This window comes from Macaca thibetana, chromosome 12 (assembly GCF_024542745.1).
Source record: "Macaca thibetana thibetana isolate TM-01 chromosome 12, ASM2454274v1, whole genome shotgun sequence".
NCBI classification, from domain to species: domain Eukaryota; kingdom Metazoa; phylum Chordata; class Mammalia; order Primates; family Cercopithecidae; genus Macaca; species Macaca thibetana.
In genome coordinates this window covers 20,739,844-20,760,340 of record NC_065589.1, presented here as the reverse complement: position 1 = coordinate 20,760,340, position 20,497 = coordinate 20,739,844, and positions in this window count along the sequence as shown.

Sequence of the window (20,497 nt, the reverse complement as noted above, 5' to 3'; positions counted from 1 at the left end):
AGTAATCCCACAGCTCTGTCCTTTGTTTTTGTGGCCTATTTAGAAGGGCTCACAGGAAATTTCCAGTCACAATATTCTTGCAGAGTAGTCACAATATTCTTGCACAATATTCTTTTGTGATCTCAAAGAGTCTCAACTCTTGAGCACGTGAATTCAGGGAGAAGAAAAGAGATGTACAGATTGTTTATTCATAGCATATTGTTATTTTCAAATACTTTATTCCTGAGCTTGATGTTTGAGAGGGTTCTGAATTAAGGAAGGATATGAGAGCTCTAAGGTTTTCATTCACAATTTTATTACAATGTATTTGTTTTCTTGTTTGTCTTCTCTCTGCCCATATTCAGATTTCTCCATAGCAAAAGGTTTAACAGGAAAAGCACTCATTCAAGATCTTCCTGTGCTCCCAGCCCGGCATGATTAATCGACTTAAAAGACTACACAATTAGTTACAGCCCTGTCAGTAAATTCTAGCAGTTTATCTTTTTCCTAATTGTAAGGAACCAGTTCAGTATCTTCCCTGGCATACAGTGTAAGGGACTTGTCCTGTCAAACTTCGGTTCTCATGATGGCTAGCTGCCTGGGAAATCTCTGATATCCTGGAAGAAACATCAGGTCAGCCAGTCTATATGAAAGGGATTGACAAACATTTTCTGAACTGTTGGCACTACTAATGCTCTTTCCTACTCCATCACACACCATCTCACTGCAGACTTGTCCAAGAACTCATACAGAGCACGTGTGAGCTAGCAAGCCGTAGGGGAATGCCAAGCTCCCACAGCCATGCGCAAAACAAACAGGAACCAGCTGACAAGCAGGATGCACCTGCTCAAGTGATGAGGGCCATAAGGTAAGAGTAAAAGAGATGCACTCACTCCTCAACCTGAGCCAAGGTGACAGATCTGCAGGACCCACGATAACGTGGAAGGAAATGAGCCACATCCCTGCAACCCATGACCAGTCCTGGTATCCTCCTGTGACCTCCTCACCCATTCCAGACTATCACTCCTACATGGTCAGATTAGGGGATGAGCTTCCGACAGCTCAGTGTTCCTCATTTCACTGTCACTGGGACACCTGGGAAACTTCCTGGAAGGAAATTTATGACCACTTCATCAGTGGCTATCTTTGATTGGTAATTGGTATTCTTTCCAGTTTTTCAATTTCCTATTTGTTAATATAGCAAACATGTATATTATTTTTTAAAAAAGTAAGTGTACTTAAACTTTATTCTCCCTGGTTTAAAACCAAGTCTTTTTATTATTTTATCTATAAGGTAGGGTAGACCTGAAAACCCTTCTAGCAACTCCTGAACCAAGATTTCTGGCCAAAAAGAGTTGTTTCTGAAATGGCTTATCATTATATTGAAGTTGTGACCCCACAGAGAAGCCCCTCTTTGAGTGCTGGAATATTCCCAGCACAGGAGAGAAACATGTAAGAATACACTACCATCAGCACAAGCACTTTCCAGAAACAATATTTTAAGTATTTAGCCATCTTGATTTTTGAAGAAAAAAAAATACTTATATGTAAATAAAATACACATGTTTGTGTCTCCCCAAAATTCATATGTTGAAATGCTAACCCCCAAGGTGATGATATTAATACACAGGGCCGTTTGGGGCATGATTAGGTCATGAGGGCATAGCCCTCATCAAAGGGAATAGTGCCGCTGTAAAAGAACACCTGAGGGAGTTTGTTTGCTCTTTCCACCACAGGAGGGAATAGCAAAAAGATGCCATCTATGAATCAGGAAACAAACCTCACCCAACACTGAATCCACCACTGTTGTGATCTTGGACTTCCCAACCTCCAGAACTGTGAGAAATTAATTTCTATTGTTTATAATCCACCCACAAGATGGTATTTTGTTATAGCAACCTGAACAGACTAAGACACAAACTACATCAAATCCTCCTCCCCATCCCACCTCCATTCAAATTGTCTCCACTCACTGACTAGCAACACAAGCATTGGGAGCCAGATTTTGCCTCTGTCAATTTAGGTTATGCATTTCTATAAGATTTGACACGGACATGTGGATCTACAGTTCTGTAAAAGAGATACTTTTATCTTCATATTATGCTGGTTTGAGGAAGAGGAGAAGATGAAAAGGGGCGATAAATAAAGTTTGGATAGGCAAATATTTAAAGTATTTTTTAAAAGCACTCATTCAAACTGTATTTAAACTTCATAATCTAAAGTATTCTGAATACAATTCACCTTTGATTCTGATGTAATAGTATACAACCTGACCCCACCATACCCCAACCCCTAGAAAAGGGAGGTGAGCAGGAGCAGCAGGTATACATTGAGTGTACAAACAGTTGGATGTAGAAACTTTGAATAAGATTTGGTAGAATAAAACCTCTGTAGACTAGAAATGTACCTTTTTATTAATTGGGTAGAACTTTAAGATCATCCTTGTTATCTCTGCCACAAGGGAGCTGTTTCTGTCTAAACTAGGACAAATTTACAAAAATTAAAATTTTGCTTTAAGTTTCAAGTTTTAGAGGGAAGAACTATTTACTGATTATTAGATACCTAATATTAGATAATTAGATATCTATTGTGAGCTAGGGCAGTGTGATATTTGGTTTAAGCACAGATTTCACTTCATTTCCGTCAGCTGTTCTGACTTGGGAACACTAGGTGCAGGGGCCAAATGACTTGCCCAGAATCATTCAGGTTAAGAGATAGACTCAAAGTGAAGGCTTGCTTGACCACCATCCACTTCCCCTTATTCCCTTCTTTTTTTTTTTTAGACAGAGTCTCACTCTGTCACCCAGGCTGGAGTGCAGTGGCATGATCTCAACTCACTGCAACCTCCGCCTCCTGGGTTCAAGTGATTTTCCTGCTTCAGTCTCCCAAGTAGCTGGGATTACAGGCATGCACCACCACGCCCGGCTAATTTTTGTATTTTTAGTAGAGATAGGGTTTCACCATATTGGCCAGGCTAGTCTCGAACTCCTGATCTTGTGATCTGCCCACTTTGACCTCCCAAAGTGCTGGGATTGTAGGCGTGAGCCACCGTGCCAGCCTATCCCCTTCTTAAGGATATTTTTTCCCCATTGGTTTCAATAGCTCATGCAAATTCTGAATTATGTGCATTTAGCCTTGTGGAAAAAGGAAGGTAGAAAATACAACAAAAGTAAGACCAATGAACATAATAAATTCATCTTTAGTAGATTTGCCTAGTTTGATGACTGAATACAATCAATATAAGTTTTTCTTTTCAAATGCCGCAAGTAATCTATTCTTATTATTTAAATATTTTAGAACATTCTAAGTTACTTCTTTTGAGGCCATCAAACCTTTTGAAAGGACCTTTTGGTATTGTTTAGAACATGTGGACTTTTCCCTTAAGAGTTGTAAGCACTTATATGTAACCCAATTCATTCATATGCACCTATATTATTCCCCTTGCTTCCCATTTTGATTCATTTAAAAGAGTCTAAAGTCAAGTTTTCAAAATGGCTTTTTGAAGTTTTTCATCTTTTGAGATTTAAATTTTAAATTTATGTCTTTGCTACTCCGGGCCTCCTCCTTTCCTAATTTATTTTTCACTTACTTCAAGCCATCAACATATCCCTGCCATCAGGTTTGATTTATATTGCCTAGGGAAGTAATCCAATCATGAATATTTCTTGAGAATGTGAGCGTGGCATGAGAGAGAACTCACTCTCATGATCTTTCTAGAGTAGAAAACAAAATGCAAAAAAATTGGTGGGACTTTAAAAATTCTATCAAGCAAACCCAATAAGCCTACAGTAATGTAAGAAACTTGGCTCTTCCCCGAATCCAAAATTACAAGTAACAATGCATCGGTCTATCACTCTTTGCTCTTCTTGACTTTTCACACACAGGAACTGGAATTGACCAGCTAAAGTTATAAATAAGATCCCAAGTAACCAAACCTTTTCCCTCTTTCCACCCAAGGTCTTATGTGCATCTCCGCTAAACCCAGGCACTGGCAGTTTACCCGACTAGCAAACATCTGGTCCTTTATCCTATGTCCCACAGCTACATGAGCATGGATACTCCTGACCCAAAGGGTGTTTGCATTGGTCTGTGTGTTACCAGTTACAGAAACCCAAGCTAATGATTCAAATAAAGGGGATATTTATTGTGAATATTGTGGTATATGTCACAGTGAAGGTACGATGAAGCTTTAGCTAGGGCAGGAAACAAGGAGGCCCCAGGGACACCAGTTGTAAGATTTTATAGACCTTCTAATTATTGTTCTATACTTAAGCTAACTCGGATTCAAAAACTCTCATATTCGGTGTCTCTTTGTTCTACTGTTACATTTACAGGACAAAATATGCCATTATTGCAGCTTAAGCCAAGTGACTACCCTGGGTTCCATCATCTTGCTCAGAGTCCCTCAGTACACACCTAGCCACTAAGTGTCAAACCTTGGGTCCTGTGAATTATAACCTGAAAAGGGAAAGTTGCTGTACTTCAGGGGATTTTCCTAAGAGGTGTCTAATACAGGGGTCCCCAACCCCTGGGCTATGGACCAGCACCCCTCCTACTCCCCTATTCCCATCTGTGGAAAAATTGTCTTCCATGGAACAGGTCCCTGGTGCCAAAAAGGTTGTGGACTGCTGGTCTAATAGATACAGGCTCTATGCCAATGCACAGTTCTGAGACTCTCCCAAAGTGTGGGCAGTCCAGGAGAGACACTACATTGAATTTGCAAAGACTAAGTTAGCAGGTGCAAATTGGGCTGTGTAAATGTTGATCTCATTAATAACATTAATTGATAAAAGTTCTATTTCTACTTAGTTTAATTCAGCAAACTTCCATAGAGTATTTACAATGTACAAAACACTGTTACATAGCACAGGTCTGTCTATTAAAAAGGAAATGACCTCTGTCTCAAAGCAAGCTTTTCTTCTGAATTTGGCAAGGAAGTCTTAATTAATGGTCACTTTTACATAAATGTGTGTGTGTGTGTGTGTGTGTGTATATATATATATATATTTAATTTCATCTATTGTTTTAGATACAAGTGGTACATGTTCAGGTTTGTTTCATGGGAATATTGTGTAATGCTGAGGTTTGAGGTACGAATCCCATTACCCAGGTAGTGAGTATAATACTCCTTAGGTGGTTTTTTAACCCAACTCCCTCACCCTCTAGTGGTCTGCAGTGCCTATTGTTCCATATTTATGTCCTTGTGTGCTCAATGTTTAGCTCCCACTTATAAGTAAGAACATGCAGTATTTGGTTTTCTGTACCCATGTTAATTTGCCTAAGATTATGCCTTCCAACTCCATCATGTTGCTGCAAAGGTCATAGTTTCATTCTTTTTTATGGCTACATAGTATTTTATGGTGTGTATGTACCACATTTTCTTTATTCACTTTACCACGAATGGGCATCTGAATTGATTCCATGTCTTTGCTATTGTGAATAGTGTTGTGAACATACAAATACATGTGTCTTTTTGATAGATTGATTCATTTTCCTCTGGGTATACACCCAGTAATGAGATTGCTGGATTGAATGACAGGTCTTAAGTTCCGTGAAATGTTTTAAGTTCCTTGAAAAATCTTCAGACAGCTTTCCACAGTGGCTGAACTAATTTATAGTACAAGTGTCCCTTTTGTAAGTATAAGTGTAATATTTTAGAAGTATAAGTGTTCTTTTATCTCCACAGCTTTTGTCAGCATCTATTATTATTATTATTATTAACTTTTTAATAATAGCCATTCTGACTGGTGTGAGATGGTATCTCATTGTGGTTTTGATTTGCATTTCTCTAATGATTAGTGATGGTGAGCATGTTTTCATATGTTTGTTGGCTGCTTGTATGTCTTCTTTTGAGAAGTGCTTGTTCATATCCTTTACCTATTTTTTAATGGGATTATTGGGTTTTTGCTTCTCAATTTAAGTTCTCTATAGATCCTAGATACTAGACCTTTGTCTGATGCATAGTTTGCAAATATTTTCTCACATTCTGTAGGTCACTTGTTTGCTTTATTATTTCTTTTGCTTTGCAGAAGCTCTTTAGTTTAGTTAGATCCCACTTGTCAATTTTTGTTTTTGTTGCAATTGCTTTTGAGAACTCAGACAAAAATCATTTTCCAAGGCTGGTGTTGAGAAGAGTATTTCCAAGGTTATCTTTCAGGATTTTTATAGCTTGAGATATTAAATTTGACCCATTTTAAGTTAATTTTTTATATGGTGAAAGGTAGGATTCCAGCTTCAATTTTCTTCATATGGCTAACCAGTTATCACAGCACCATTTATTGAATAGACAGTCCTTTCCCCATGTCTTGTTTTTGTTGGTGCTGTTGAAGATCAGATGGTTGTAGAGGTGCAGCTTTATTTCTGAGATTTTTATTCTGTTCCATTGGTCTGTGTGTCAATTTTTGTACAAATACCAACCTGCTTTGATTACTGTGGCTTCATACTATAGTTTGAAGACAGGTAGTGTGATGCCTCTGACTTTGTTTTCTTTTTGCTTGGAATTGCTTTGGCTATTTGGGTTTCTTTTCTTTCTATATTAATTTTAGAATAGTTTTTTTTCTAGTTATATGAAGAATGACCTTGTTTTTTGATATGAATAACGTTGAATCTGTAAATTGCTTTGGGCAGTATGATCATTTTTACTATAATGATTCTTCCAATCCATGAGCATGGAATGTTTTTCCATTTATTAGTGTGGTCTCTGATTTCTTTCAGCAGTGCTTTGTAGTTCTCCTGGTAGAGCTCTTTTACCTTCTTGGTTAGTTGTATTCCTAGATATTTCATTTTCTTTGTGGCTGTTGTAAGTGGGATTGTGTTCTTGATTTCACTCTTAGCCAGGATGTTGTTGGTATATAGAAACACTACTGTATTTTGTACATTGATTTTGTATCCTGAAGCTTTACTGAAGTTATTTATTGGCTCTAGGCAGTTTCTAGGATTTTCTTTTTTTTTTTTCTTTTTTTCTTTTTTTTTTTTGAGATGAAGTCTCGCTCTGTTGCCCAGGCTGAAGTACAGTGGCATGATCTCAGCTCTTCGCAACCTCCACCTCCTAAGTTCAAACAGTTCTCCTGCTTCAGCCTCCCAAGTAGCTGGGATTACAGGCATGTGGCACCACTCCTAAGTTTTGTACTTTTAGTAGAAATGGGGTTTTACCATGTTGGCCAGGCTGGTCTTGAACTTCCAACCTCAAGTGATCCGCCCACCTCAGCCTCCCAAAGTGCTGGGATTACAGGCCTGAGCCACCAGGATTTTCTAAGTACAGAATTATATCATCAGTGAAGATAGTTTGACTTCTTCTTTCTTATTTAAATGCCTTTTATTTCTTTCTCTAGCCTGATTGCTCTGGCTAGGACTTCCATCACTATGTTGAAAAGGAGTGTTGAGAGTGAGCATCCTTGTCTTGCTCCAGTTCTGAAGGGGAATAGTTTAAGCTTTTATCCACTCATTATGATGTTGGATTTCGGTTTGTTACAAATGACTCTTATTATTATGAAGTACGTTGCTTGACGCCTAGTCTGTTGGAGTTTTTATCATGAAAGGATGTTGGATTTTATCAGAAGCTTTTTCTGCATCTATTGAGATGATCATATAGTTTGCTTTTAATTCTGTTTATGTGGTGAATCACACTTATTGATGTGCATATACTCAGCCAGCCTTGCAGTCCAGGAATAAACCTATTTGATCACACTGTATTAACTTTTTGTTGTGCTGTTGGATTTGTTTTGCTAATATTTTGATGAGGATTTTTGTGTCTATGTTCATAAGGGATATTGGCCTGAAGATTTATTTTTTTGTTGTGTCTTTGCCAGATTCTGGTATCAGGCTGATGCTGGCTAGATAGAATGAATTACAGAGGAGCCCCTCCTCCTCGATTTTTTTGGAATAGTTTCAGTAGGCTTAGTATCAGTTCTTCTTTGCATATCTGGTAGAATTCAACCGTGAATTCATCTGGTCCAGGGTTTTTTTTTTTTTTTTTTGGTAGGTTCTTTATTATGATTTAATTTCAGAACTTGGTATTGGTCTACTTAGGATTTCAATCTCTTCCTGATGCAATTTTGGGAGATTGTATACTTTCAGGAATTTTTCCATTTTCCCTAAATTTTCTAATTCGTGTGCATAGAGTTATTCATAGTAGTCTCTGAGGATCTTTTGTATTTCTCTGGAATCAGCTGTCATACAATCTTTGTTGATTCTGATTTTGCTTATTTGGATTTTATCATTCTTTTTCTTTGTTAATCTAGCTAGTGGCCTATCAATCTTATTTGTTTTTATTGAAGAACTGTTGATTTCATATACTTTTTTCAATATGGATTTTTTAATCTCAATTTCATTAAGTTATTTTCTAATTTTATTTCTTTTCTTCTGCTAGCTTTGAGGTTGGCTTTTTTCTTTTTACTGTAATTCCTTTAGGTAAAAAGTTACATTGTTAATTTAAAATCTTTACAACTTCTTGAAAAAGGCATTTTAGTGCTGTAAACTTTCCTCTTAATACTGCTTTGGCTGCATCTTAGAGACGTTGGTAAATTGTGTTCCTATTTTCATTAATTTTAATTTTTTTATTTCTGCCTTAATTTTGATGTTCACTCAAGAGCTATTCAGAGTAGGTTGTTTAATTTTCATGTATTTGTATAGTTTTGAGATATTACACCAAACTAAGCTTCATAAGCAAATTAGAAATGAAATCATTCTTAGACAAGCAAATGCTCATAAGAAATCCTTAAGGTAGTGCCAAATATGAATTAAAAAGAATAGCCCTTGCTTTCAAAAAGCACACTTAAGCACATATCAACAAAGACTATGAAGCAATTATGCAATCAAGTCTAACAACCAGCTAACAACACAATAAAAGGATCAAAGTCACACATATTAATGCAAATCTTGAATGTAAATGGGTTAAAAATCCCATTTAAAAGACACAGAGTGGCAGACTGGATTAAAAAAAGATAAGACCCAACCATCTGCCATCTTTAAGAGACCCAACTCACATGTATCCATACCCAGAGGCTCAAAATAAAAGGATGGAGTAAGATTTACCATACAAACAGAAAACAAACAAAAGCAAGAATAACTATTCTTATACGAGATAAAACACACTTTAAACCAATAAAAATTAAGAAGGACAATGAGGGGCATTACAGAATGATAAAGGGTAAAATTAAACAAGAAGCCTTAACTATCCTAAATATATATGCACCAAACATTGGAAACTCATATTCATAAAATAAGTTCTTTTTGGCCCACAAAAAGACTTACGCCACCACACAGTAATAATGGGAGACTTCAACACCCCACTGATAGAATTAGACAGATCATTGACATAGAAAACTAACAAAGAAACTCTGGACTTAAACTTGACACTTGACCAATTGGACCTAATCGACATCTATATAACACTTCATCCAACAACCACAGAATATACATTCTTCTCGTGAAACATATTCTAAGATCAACCACATGCCTGGTCATAAAGCAAGCCTCAATAAATTTTTTTTAAAAAAGGAAAGTTAAGCAAGCATATCACAGTATAATAAAAATAGAAATCAATACCAAGAAGATCTTTCAATAAATATTTACTGAGCTCTAACTATATACTTGGCAGTGTTTCAGCTCTGGGGGATGCAGTAGTTAACAGGACAGAAATCTTTGCCATAATCGAACATTCACTGAAGAGAAGTAAAATAAGTAGTGGTTAAAAGACTTGATGCAAATCTAGGCTCTGCTACTCACTAGGGGAGGGGCACATTTCTGAATCTCTCTGTTCTTCAGTTTTCTCATTTTTAAACTGAGAATGATACTACCTGTGTTAGGCCATTCTTGAATTGCTAAAACAAAATAGCTGAGATCGGGTAATTTATAAGAAAAAGAGGTTTCGTTTATTCATGATTCTGCAGGCTTTATAAGCAGTATGGTGCTAGAATCTGCTCAGCTTCTAGGGAGCCCTCAGGAAGCTTACGATTATGGCAGAAAGCAAAAGGCGAGCAGATAAATGATGTGGTGAAAGTAGAAGCAAGCAAGAGAGTAGGTGGAAGGTGCCACACACGCTTAAACAAGCAGATCTCACAAGATCTCACTCACTACTGCAAAGACAGCACCAAGCCATAAGGAATCTGCCACCATGATGCAAGCATCATCCACCAGGCCCCACCTCTAGCACTGGGCTTACAATTCAATATGAGATTCAAGCAGGGACAAATAATCAAACTATATTAGTAACTGTCTAATAGTGTTGCCATAGAAGTGTATATATCACATAGTGAGAGTTGCTATCATTATCATCATCATCATCACCAAGTAATTCTTCAATCTGATCTTTATTTCCGCTTACCCTAAGATCCGTACCTACGGTGATTCCTCTTTCATTCCAACTCCACCAAGAATTCTCTTGAACCAGACTGATGAACCTGAGCATGAGAGTTTTATTTACTTACCTATCAAGTATACAAGAAACTGTGCTGAATGCTGACTTCACCCAAAGCAGATGCTGAACTGCAGTTTGTGGTACAACATGTTCGATAGAAGAAGGAAGCAAGATTGGGTGGAAGGAGTTGTTGAACTGCAACTCAGGCACAGTAGATTCTCAACCAACCCATAGGGCTCTCTGAAAATAGTATCGTCCACTAAAATGCTCTATTTGGGGCCAAAATGTCTTGGTCTTTATACTCCTACTGCTATCATTTCCTAGGAATCTGGAGGATCTGGTCAGGGTATCTCTTGTGTCTACCAGAGACTGAGTAACGTCTGAATAAAAAAAAATAAGCATAATCCTAAGTAATAGAAAACTTACAGTTTAGTTAATGAGAGGAATCTACATAAATAATGTTAACAGACAGAATATGTTCAAGCAAAATCATTAAGTGTTTTGAGAGTTTGTTCAATAGAAAGATTACTTCTGGCTGAGATAAGAACATAAAATAATATCCATTGAGTGAATTGAGTGTGTAAGGGACCATGTTGGATGTTGAGTTCACCAGAAGCTTAATTCCTAAGGCTAAGAAAATATTAAAAGTTAGATTGAACAAGAAATTAATAAACTCTTGCATGATCACTATATTAGTAGTTCTCATTTAATTGAATTTTATATCTTTGATTAAGTTGGCATGAGAATACTTGAAAGTCTGTATCAATGCAACTCAAAGTATGTTCCACAGACTGTGATAATCTGCAAACTGTTACCAGCCTGTAAGTAGATAAGTATAGAGAGTAAAAGTAAGCATTTAGAAAAGTTATTTTAGCAATTTGACAAAGCAATTTTCTGTCTATTAACTCAAAGAATAAAAATGAGAGCCTGTGTTTTGTACATCTGTATCTTTTCAACTTTTTTTGGTAATATATTTTTATTGTGTTGTGCAAAAGTGTTTGTCTGTAATGGATTGTATTTTTTTCTCAGAAAACATACATGTTCCTTCACTATAGAATGTTGAAGAAGCACCGGTCAACATTAAATATGACTTATTTTATTAAAAGCATTCTTAAATTTTAAAAAACTCTTTAAATTTTAATCTGTTTCATGCTTGTAATTATAAAGTTGGATATAAGAATTATCTCTTTTAAAGAATAAACTACAAATTGCCTACATAAAGAATTATTTTATATGAGTCCAATTTTTTACTAGCTTTCTTTTAGTTATAGGAGATATTGACACACATGTAAAATTAACAAAATGAAATAAAACCAAATAAGAATGATAAAAGTCCTTAAAATAGCATTAGTAGAGAAATAATTTTCTGATAAATAAGAATAATCCTCGAAATAAGTTATCAAGCATGAACACAAAAATATCATGACTTTTGAAAAATGTTAACAGAATCCTCAACCTATAAAAGAAAAGCATTGAGGATTAACAACAGGCCAACGTGCACTGAGCTGAATACATCCTCTTTCCACAAAAATATCTTCTCAAGATATTTTACAACAGATCACCCTGCCACTGAGACCTGTTTCTCTTGCTCTTATGGAAATTCCAGCCATCATAAATTATTTGTATTTGTCTAATATGGGCTAAAGGAAGAAAGGAACTCAAACATTTAACACCTCAAATATAGAGGTATTAAATTAAAATTCAGCACACAGACAACATTAAATGAGACAGTGGGAGTACATAAGTAGAAAAAGGTCCTGAAATATTTTGAAAGAAAATATTTAGATTGGTAATATAACAGTTAAAATCCCTGATTTATAATTTCTACCACAAGCCATTTTAAAAATAATGACGATGAAAGCAAAGTTCTTTTTAAAGGAATAAAGATGGTCTTGAACATTTTAAGGAAAGCCCAATGCAGTCAAACCAGATTTTACTGAATCAATACATTGTTTGTGCTACAAATGATTCCTATCAGTCTAAAAAGAACCATCACAGTTGTGTGTTTTGTTGGCTTTTTTGTTTTGTTTTTAAGAAAACAGTGGCTTCAAAATAAGGGGTTTATTTCAATCATATTACAACCTTCCAGGAGATAGACAGTGGGTATAGACAGTGGAATAATTCAAGGATGTGAGCTCTTGCTATCTTTATGTTCAACCAGTCTCAAAGGACAGCTATCATCTTCATAGTCTCACAATCTAGGTATTTTGTCTGAGTTCCAGTTTTGAAGACGGGAGCTGAGAAGGGATCAAAGGCTCATTTCAGCTGAATCAGTTCTTTTTTATCAGAAAAACACCATATTTCCCGGCAGCTCCACCAAGTAGACTTGTGTTTGTATCTAATTGTCCAGACCTATCCTATAACCATATCCACCAGGGACCCTAGAAAATTGAGAATCTTTTCTTCTTTTAAAGCTGGGCACATTTTTCCACCAAACAAAATTGGGGTACTGTTAATAAAGAAAGACGGAGAAGAGATACTGCTTAGGAGATGAGCAGTGCCTGCACATGCAGATATTACTATCCCTATTTCATATGAGGAGAATGAGACTTCAGGAGGTTAAATAATTTGTCAATGTCACATAGCTAATAGGTGGATATCAGAGAATGAAGCCAGTCCTGTCTGGGGTCTCAAAACTGGTATGTTTCACCTTCAGAAGACAGCCTCTGTGGGTGGAGAATAGAGGTAACCAGGAAACATCATTTAAACATAGCTATCTTATAAAAGTCCTACAGAATTTAGACAGGGAATGTCTGTAGATTCTGCTCATAAAAGGAAAGGAGAGCAAAGGTCTAAAGTGCTTGTTTATGCAATGTATGCAGCCAACAAAATAAGCTGTAAGTTGGCAAAAAAGCATCATTTGTCTTTGCCTCTATTAGAATAAACGTTCGGGTTGCAAGGAGAATAGCCACTTCTAAAAGTCTTCTGGTCCCGCTGACATGTTTGGTTAAGATGCCTTTCTCTAATCTCTTTATGCCATTCCTCTTTCTCTCCTCTCCTGTTTTTCTCATCTCCCTCTCCAGAAGCACCCCCATTCCAACCCCACCACCAGTTTCCCCACTGCCCCCCGACATGCATGTTTTTCAGTACATCTTCTGTTCTGGGAAATTTCCAGACAAATTTCTCCTCACAGAGTCCAAGAGAAAATGAAGAGAAGATGCAAAAATGACCCTCTGTCCTAGCTGCAGGAAAGCTTTGTGTTGCTAGGAAACCAACGGTAGGTGCTAACCATCCCTCACTAAATGAGGGCAGCTCCCAGCAGAATAATCCTTTATGTGGAAGAACCTAGACCATAATTTCACTTCCTACCTCCAACTGGCTCTGTCCACATGTATGCTTTTATTCTCCAATAACAAGCAGTAGAAATGATTAAAAATAATTTTAGGGATGTGCAATTGCACCTATAAGGAAGGTCAGAGGAGTTGTGCAACATAACATAGAGCTACAAGGTTGAAAGATGACTTATCCTTCAAATGTTTAGACCATTGTTGAGAGAAAGAGGGGAGAAAGGAGAGAGAAGAGAAAAGGGAGAGAGAGAGAGAGAGAAAGAGAGAGAGAGATTGGATTTTGTTCTGCGTTGGAACAAACTAGAAAAATATTTAAATTAGATTTGGATTAAATATACGAATGAAAGACTCCTGCTGAAGTTTTTACATTTCAACAGAGATAGACAGATAGATAGCGGGAGTTACATATGATGTCTTCTGTATATAACATATTGCTTCATCATTCACAAGACATGTCTGCTGAATTGATTTTTTTATTTTCTTATAGTGTTTTTGTCACAGACATATGTTGCAGGTTGTTTATTCACATCTTGCCTGAAGGTAGTTAAACTTAGAGATATAGGATTGTATCATTTGAGGGTAAAGGAAGAGATGATTTTAAAAAATCATACAATACTTTACAGAGGAGTGATTTAGTTATTCATTGAACAAATATTTGCATGCCACTTACATACCAGGCTCATTCTAGATATTGTAACAAAAATGTCTGACCGCATGGAACTTATATTCTGGTGGAAGAGATGCTTAATAAACAATATAAGTAAGAAAAATGTATACGCTGGATAATACCATGCTAATTAAGGGGACACAATACTATTAAGGAAGAGAAATAGGAAATGCAGGGCCAGACGCTGGGCACACCTGAGGCATTCAGATGTTTGGAAGAAGAAACGTCCAGGTAGAGTGAAAAGTAGATGAGAGGCTCTGTAGCAGGAGTGCCCCTGATATGGGCAAAAAGGTCAATGAGGTGGAGTAGTGGGAATGAAGAGGAGTCTGGTGGGAATGCAGTCAGGGAGCTCACAGGGTAGAGGGGGCAGATACGAAAAGAGGAAAGATCTTGGAAAGCCCTGTAGTTCATAAAAAAGATTTTTGCTCTCCTCTGTGAGAAGTAATGTGACTTGGAGAGTTTGTACTCACAGAATCACCATGCACTCTTCTACTTACCCCAGTCTCCTTTGCAGCTGGGTTCATGCCATATACCTAGCTGTCAGCGATGGATCGTGAGCAGAAGTAATATGTAGTGCTTCTTGGCCAAGGCAGCAAAGAGACCTTGTGCTTCCTCAACATCTTTCTGCCCGACTGCCCATCACCTTCAAATGCAACTGTCCCAAATGGAAATGGATAAGAACCATCTGGTATACATCAGATTTCACCTGAGTGAAAAATATAAGCTTTGCTGCCTTAAGCCAATGAGATTATTTGGGTACATTTGGTTCTGTAGCAGAAGCTGACCTGCCTGGTGAATATGGAGGTGGAGCCATTAAGAGAGTTTTGAACAGCAGAGTGGGGTTATCTGCCTTATTTATTTATTTATTTATTTGAGATGGAGTCTCGCTCTATCACCCAGGCTGGAATGCAGTGGTGTGAACTTGGCTCACTGCAACCTCCACCTCCTGGGTTCAAGCCATTATCCTGCCTCAGCCTCTTGAGTAGTTGGGACTACAGGCATGTGCCACCATGCCTGGCTAATTTTTGTATCTTTAGTAGACATGGGGTTTCGCCATGCTGACCAGGCTGGTATCGAACTCCTGACCTCAGGTGATCTGCCCGCTTCAGCCTCCCAAAGTGCTGGGATTACAGGCGTGAGCCACCACCCCCGGCCTATCTGCCTCACATTTTAACAAGATGATTCCAGCTGTCTCCAGCTGCCATTGGATAGTCTATACGAGGGAGTGGCAAATGGAGAAGGAAAGATGCTTAGTAGGAATCTATTGCACTGGTTCAGGTGGAAAATAATGGTGGTTGGGCAAAGGTGATGGTAGTAACAGTAATAAGAAGTGGTCCAATTCCAGATACGTTGCAGAGAGTGAAAGTAAGTTGAGAGAGAGAGAGGGAAGACACACAGATTTTTGACCTGAGGAAGTGAACTAGAAAGATGGAGTTGCCATTAACTGAGATGTGAACATCTGGGAGACAATAATGATCAGAAACCCAGTTTTATTAGAGATGCTACTATACATTCAAAGGTTATTAAGCAGGCAAGTGCATATGCCTACTTAAATATGCATCTGGAGTTCAGGAGAAAGGACTGAGCTTGTCATGTGTATTTAAGAGTCATCAGCACATAGATTATTTTAGTTGCAAGACTGAGATAAGGCTCCCAAGGAAATGAGTATGTACAGAAGAAAAAAGAAACCTGTCAGTATGGTACTTAGTGAAAAAAGAACACCAATTCTAGAAATAACTTCTAGGTCAATTTATGCTGATCAACTTCATCTAAGAAAAAGCAGACAAATCCCGTGCGGAGGGATACTTTGGTAAATCCTTTTTAATATTCAGGAACCTAAAAGGAGGCTGTATGGTGACAGTGAACTCAGAGCAATGGGTTTTCATTTGTGAATTAGGACTGGTCTAAAAAGAAGTTATGCAAAGATGTTTACAGACAAGAAGAATGAAAGTGGTTTCTGTATATAAAGAGCATCCATTACTGATTGGAAGAGAAAGCATTTATTAAATTACAATCAGGTATTTTGGCACCTGAATAAGTGCTGCCAGCCACCTTGCCCACGTGCTTGTCACACAGCAAGGTGGTGAGAAAGACCAGCAGGCTTTTTACTAGTACTACCTCTGGAGGGGAACAGGTGATGTCTCACTCTGACTTGGTTCTATTTGCACATGTACTTACCCCCCTTTTTTCTCTGGTAAAGGATCCAAGTGGTCATTAGATTACATAACATGAATATGTGTATATATATTTGCAAGTGTGTATTTTCAGGATAAACTAACTGCTATAATGACCTTATGACTCTGGTGGCTGAACACAGTAAAGGGTTTCTTAATCCTGCTGCAATCCAACTGGACACTTGGTGAGTGGTCTTCCATGCAGTGGTTCTGATATCTAACTCCACTATTTTCTAGGTACTCACAGTTTTCCACTAAGCCCTCTGCATCCAGGCAGGAATGAGAGAACATAGTGAGTGTGGAACATTTCATAGGAGTTTTTAAGGTATTAGACCTGGAAGTGACATTCACTTCCATTCATATTTCTTGGGTCTAAACTCAGTCTATGGTTTCACGTAACTTCAAGGTCAGCTGGGAGAAGCTGTCCAGCTACGTGTAGGGAGAAGAAGAATGGGTCAGGTCATCATTTGACATTCTCTGCCACTGTGTGAAGTCTGCCATATTATCCACAGTCTTACCCAGATCTTGGGTAAATTCACCTATCTAAACTTACAAATTCAACCTAGATTTGTGACAAAAGAGCCTCGGACAGATGGCTCACTGAATTTGAGGTTATTCATTTCCATTTCCACCAGCCATAAGACTGAGATGATTTCTCCTTAGAAAATATCTTGGAACTGGCCCAGAACCTTTATCAACTTATTATTATAACATAATTAAAGTTATTGGGACAACCAGACACAGTTTCGAGCATTGAATATCTAAAAATGGGTAAGAAGTAGTTCCTTCTTCAATGAGCCCATTATTGGGTAGGAGTAATAAGCATACAGAACAATATTACAGGTATCAGAAGTTATGAAAATTAATTCTACTTGGCATTCCAGAGTGTGGAGCACAGTCCTGGAAAATATCAAATAGGAGATGGTGCATAACATGAAAGTTACAAGATGAGGCCGGGCGCAGTGGCTCACGTCTGTAATCCCAGCACTTTGGGAGGCTGAGGCGGGTGGATCACAAGGTCAGGAGATCGAGACCATACTGGCTAAAACGGTGAAACCCCGTCTCTACTAAAAATACAAAAAATTAGCCGGGCGCGGAGGCGGGCGCCTGTGGTCCCAGCTACTCGGGAGGCTGAGGCAGGAGAATGGCGTCGGCCCGGGAGGCGGAGCTTGCAGTGAGCCGAGATCGCGCCACTGCACTCCAGCCTGGGCAACAGATCGAGACTCCGTCTCAAAAAAAAAAAAAAAAAAGAAAGTTACAAGATGAGAGACAATTATCCAAGTAGAGAAGAAAAAGAAGAGAATTACAGAAGAGGAAGTTAAAACAAACCATCAGAGCTGAGCTTCGATGGAAAATGGACATTGTTGCAGAAGTCAACAGGAGCCATAAAGAAATGAGCAAGAGTGACAAGATTCTATTTATATCACAGAAAGATCACGTAAGCAAAGAGAGGCTATAGAGTGGACCTGGGAGGAACAGCAGACAGGCAAGCAATTAGGAAACTCTGGCAATCACACATAAAGGATGGAGAGAAGATAGGCTTAATAAGTGTTCTACCTGGAAACATAAAATCGGTAGGCCTTGATAACTTTGAAGGGAGGGAGGCAGGGAAGGAAAAAGAAATGTAAAAACAAATGCATTTACCTTTTTATCCCTAATCCTTGGCATGGTGCCTGGAACATAGCAAGTGTTGCTTTGTTGCTCTTGCCCAAGGGAAGTGGTTTGAGAAGATTGAGAAGATTTTTCGATAGAAAACAAATTTCTGTCTCAAAAGCTCTCTAATCTTGGACATTTGGCTAATAAGGATTAAAACCCTTTCATTATAACACATTTTGTTGTTGAGGCTATGGGGAAATGGGCACTCTCTTACATCACCAGTGGGAGAGTAAATGGGTACAAGTCCAATAGAAGGTGATTTGACAACATCTATTGAGATTACATACGCATATACCTTTGAACCCGGTGAGACTACTTCTGGGGAAATTTCCTACACATATATTTGCATATGTTCGAAATGACTCCTGAAAATGTTCTTTATTGTATATTTGTTTTTAACAGCAAAGATTAAAATAACTCAGCTGTTCCTAAATAGAAAATTGAGTATATAATTTATGCATATCCATAAAATGGAATTCTGTGTAGATGTAAAAATATAAAAAGTATAAATATATTTCTGTGTATTGATAAAGATCTTCAAGATGTGTAAAGAAAGTAAAATGGGAACAGTTCATCTAATATGCTACTTTTTGAGAAAAGATGGTATAATTTATGTTTATTTTTTCTTTTACATGCATACAAATTCTTGAATGATACAAAACAAGAAAGATTTTTAAACCATATGGATATATTACCTATTCAAAAAATCAAATTAAAAGTTTCCACAGTTGTTTAAAATGTATAGCACTCCCCTCACTCCCATCTTTGTTTCTTGTCCCCTAGTTCCAGGTAACACACTAACAAATTTGCACCAGGATATAACATACATAATGTCAGATCGTTTTATAAAAGCAATCTTTGAGAGGAGGAAGTGTAGGTAGAAGGAGCAGAGATGGCAAGTCTTGAGAATTCTGAATGCCTAAAGAGGCAAGAGAAGGGGGGTCACATTTGAAAGAGAAGTACATAGGGCACCAAAGAAGAACCTTGCCAGTTTCGTGATAGCACAGCATATTTAGGATACATGTGTAATTTGTTTGGCTGTTTATACAAAAGAAAATGCCATTTTATTAGGGCCTTTTCACTGGCCACATGGCCATTAGTTAATCAGAAGTATAGGCAGAGTTTTCTGGAATTGAAATATTAATAAACCTGAGGTTTGTGGTTTCTTGACATTTTTCTCTAGGTACTTCATAAACATTGGATCGCTCTTAAATGTCAAGGTAAATTTGCCTGGATGTTCTGGCAATTGACCAACCTATGAGACCTACATTTGAAGAATTTTGATAAATCTTACTATTTAAAGGCTGGTGTTTGGCCAACATCTATGGACCCAAAACAATGAACCATTGCTACCCGAGCAGCACTATTCCTACAGGAAACCACGACCCCATCAGAGCACTCAACTCTTCTACTCCAGTTTACACCACTTACATTCTTGAAGATTCCTTCATGATCCTAGAAGATATTCTAAAGTGACACCTCATAGCCACAGATAGGGTCTATATCAGCAACTCAAAAAAAAAAAAAATGTTTATTCTCCCTAAAAGCTAAAGTTCTCTCTTAGTTCACCAACTAAATTTTGTAAGTAACTGAGTGGCAGAGAATTTAGAAGGGAGTTGGAAATAGTAAGGAGAGAGTCTTAATTTGTCTCCTTACTACACTCAGAGATCTTTGGAAAGTCACATGGAAGACATTTGTTGATAATCTGCAATCAAAATCAACATCACAGTCAAACTCCTAGTTTCAATCACACAACCCAACTTCTTCATCATCACCAGCATTCACTCTGAAATTATGAAGACAGTTTCTGCCATTTGCCATCCAGCATAAATTCTTCCTTTCCTATTGTTCAACAGGAATTCTCACTATATTCATTTTCTTCCATCACACACCTCCCTGACATTTTTCATGGGATTCTGGAAAATACACTTGTCACCTCACAGAAGGGTGGAAACTGGTATTATCTGTCCCCAACGTACGCCCTCGGACCATGGGGAAGGAGGCAGAGTGAATGTCATTTCCACAGATGGCCTGGAAAAATCCACAGGCCTCAAGAAATGACTGTACTCATGAAGTTATGGCAGATTTTGAAGCCTCCAGTTTTTCATTTGCTGCTTCTGCCTAGAAGCCTCCTACCACCCATCTGTCCACACTTCAGCCATTACTACTAATCAGGAGGAACTGCTGACCTTTGGAGCAGAATTTGATTTTCTTGATATTATTATTTTCTTTACTAAGAGAAATTAGACTCTAGTCTTGACAAAGGGCAGGGATGGAAGGAGAAAGACAGCCTCCAAGTTGTTGGGTTTTCTCTTTCCTATGTCCTAGACAACTGTTTCCACCCAAGTCAACATCCCTAGGCAATATTCCAAAGCAG